Here is a 3,299-nt window from a genome sequence, read left to right as displayed (position 1 = left end):
CTTTAACCCAACATCCATCCTCTATAGAGAAGCTCCGAAGAGCTGACAGAAACAAGACAGCTGTCTTGTTCTGGCAACCCAAGGTTTTCTCTGTCACAGCCTTAATACATTTTCTGGGTTCCCTTATATTGCTGAAATGTGCCATTAAATCTTGGGCAAATCTGACCTTCAGATGTGAGCAGATCTTGTTTCATCCTGAAGGTGATAGCAACGAAACATGGAGCTTTAAGGGCCTTCACGGTCTAGCAGGGTTGTGGCAAATTGCATTAATAATCCATAAAAACTATTGCTATTGGATGAGTGTTCTACATTAGTTTGTGGTCTTTTTACAGTGATGAGTAGACACACATGTAGGGGTGTAGTTATACGTAATTAAATTGTGATCACAGGTATGGGGGGAGGGAAATGACAAAAAATACAGGTCAAAAATTTGGGTTAGTCTCTCTCGACAGCATATAAAAAAGATACTGTAACAGTTTCCATTTATTAAATGCTAAGTTAATCCTGTAATAATGTAGGGTAAAGACATCTATCAAACTACATGAGTGTGTATGTAGTAAGTAGTGGCCTGAGAAAATCCTTTTCTCAAAAATGAAAGGTACAATCATTGTCTTATTCTCCTGACTGATAGACTGTGCTTTTATAGTGATTGCCACAAATCAAGTTATTATTAATTATAGGTGTGATTATGCTTGACTGCATTGTTCTAGTGTCTCAGCAGATCAGTCAGAAATTCCCCCAACTACAGTAGGCATTGTGTATTTGGTTTAATGAAAAGACAGCCCCGGTCCCCGGCAGTCTGAGTGTGTGATGGGAAGCAGCAGATGCATACAAGAAACAGATGGGAAAACAGTGAAACGATTAAGATCGTAGAATAGCAGCTAACTAGTCCTGCTCCTTGTGATGGTGGCTCATTGTGGTTGAATAATTTGCCTCCTTTACAACTCCATTGACTTCTGGTCTCCCTGTGGAGGAGGTGAGTTGCCCACAACTCCTCACTGAGCACTTCCTGAATAAGCTGTCTTCAAAGCACCAGAACTCTCTGATGTCGTGACTTGCAATAAGCAGTGCAGATAAGTCACAAGCACCTCTCTCCTTGTTGAAAAATCCTTGTAGAGAGCTGCAAAAATGCCTGTATCAAATTTACTTTTGAACATGTATTTAAAAATTTAAATTACTGAGGGTAAAATCCTTTCTAGCACCTACTGCCCTAGAAGGAAAAAAAAGACAGCAGAAGCCATATGTTATTGGTGTATTCTAATGTTCACCTCCTACAACAAGTGCTTCGGCATGTGTGTAATTTATTTTTAATAGCACTTACAAMTAAAATATTTTTCCAAACATCTCCTCAGTATACTTTGTCATTAGCTCTCTCAGAAAGAAGTGCTGTGCCACTGACTCAAAAAAATATTTCGAAGGTTTGAAGATAAAATGAGCTATGGGCAATTATTTTATAAAATACCTGTTCATGTCTGTCAGTGCATTTGCTGGAGATCTTCCAACTGACATCAAAAAATGTTTAAACAATAAGGAGCTGTTCAACATGAAATGGTTGTACATAGACATCTCATTGCAACCGGGGTCAAGTTGTTTTGTCATGGCTCTCATCACAAAGAGCTTCCATTGTAGATCAACAGGATAATCAGAGGAGGGGACAATGTACAAAATTATTGATTGCAGTGATTTTTGGCAAATATTGTGCTGGTTTTACCATCTCAGGCCAATATTTGGGAAGTGCTCATGATTAGCCTTCATGTGTTTCTGTGTCCACAAATAATAAGCACAAAGATTTTTGTGTTTGCGGTTGTCTAGTATCAACAAATCAAAAGTGAAAACAAATAACATGATTGAATGATTCCTACTTCTTTTTATGCTAGCTGAGAAGTCAGGCACAGAATATTTAAAAGCAACTGTGTGACATATGCCCCAGGTACGGTTTGTAACCTGAGGGTGTGGCCATCATAGACTTCCTGCAATATGTCACATCTGACCCAGCAGCATTTAACATTCAGTCCATCTAGTTTCAAGAACTTAGCAAGATATCAAATTAAAAAATATGTTTTTATATAGTGGGAAGTCTCATCAATACCTCAAAAGATAAAAATCTATTTACAGAGAATGTCAATAAGAACTTTAGAGACACAAACTAGTAGTTTCTTCGTTATTTCTGAAAAAGCTTGTTCATCTTAAAGTATTAATTCTCTGTACTTTTCAATAGCAAGATTTCATGGCTGTGTATTTCCTTCACCCTGACAAATGTTACCAGCAATGTGCATCTTTGCTATAATTAATTTTGAAAGGAGAGCAGACATGCAAATTGCCATTTGCTCTCAGTGGATTATCTGGACTCAGGCTTGCTACATAATGAATAGAAAAGTTGCCTCTGATTCTACAGTGTATCAAACAAGCTGGCCAAATCTAACTCACAGTGAGGGTGCACTGTGTTTGATGTAGGCCTGCAAGGATTTTAAATATGTATTTTCTCAGTAAGGATGATTCCTCATAATTCAGTCAGAGTGCTGCTCTGTTCCTCTGTGTGGGTTATCAAATCATTATTAATCATATTATAATCTCAGCTGACACAAGGAACAAAACAAAACAAAACAAAAGACCAAAAAAAAACCCCAAAAACTTACTCAGACCAGTGGCCAGACTGGACTGATGCTCTTACAACTTTCCCAACTACTGGATAAGACAAGGCTATGAGTTCCAGCAATAAAGTCTCAGAAAACCTTGGCATGTAACACAATATACTTTGAAGCACATGTACAAAATGTACATCAGCTTTTATTTTTATTAATGTAATAAATTAGCTAAGGCTAAATGTAAAATTAAAATGGACTTTCAGGTTAAAGTCACTGTTATGACTGGAAGCCATTCTGCTTGGTAGCAGGATATAGGTTGAGCTGGAAATGACCCTTGAATACTTCTGTTAGTTTGTGTCTGAGGAACTGTAAAGACAAATTACTAGGGGAAATCTGAAATCTGTGCAATATTTATCTCTTTTATGCTTTTAATACTACTCCTCTGAGAATCCTTTTAATTCTTATCCTTTTAATCTTGTGTTCAGACTGCAAGTATATCAAGTATATCAAACCAGGCCCTTCGCTCTGGTTTTCTTTTGTAAGGTCTCTACCACAGGGAACTCCTGGTCCCTGGCTAGAACCCATAGATGCTACAATACTACAGAAAAGTACATCAAGTACTTTAAGTCGTACTTTGATTTGTTTTGGACCTTGGGCCTGCTGAGGGCTGAGATATATTAACTTGGCTAAATGTCTTCTGTACTAGAGCTGCCT

Source organism: Apteryx rowi, unplaced genomic scaffold (assembly GCF_003343035.1).
Source record: "Apteryx rowi isolate R43461 unplaced genomic scaffold, aptRow1 scaffold_319, whole genome shotgun sequence".
NCBI classification, from domain to species: Eukaryota; Metazoa; Chordata; class Aves; order Apterygiformes; family Apterygidae; genus Apteryx; species Apteryx rowi.
This window is presented reverse-complemented; position numbering follows the sequence as displayed.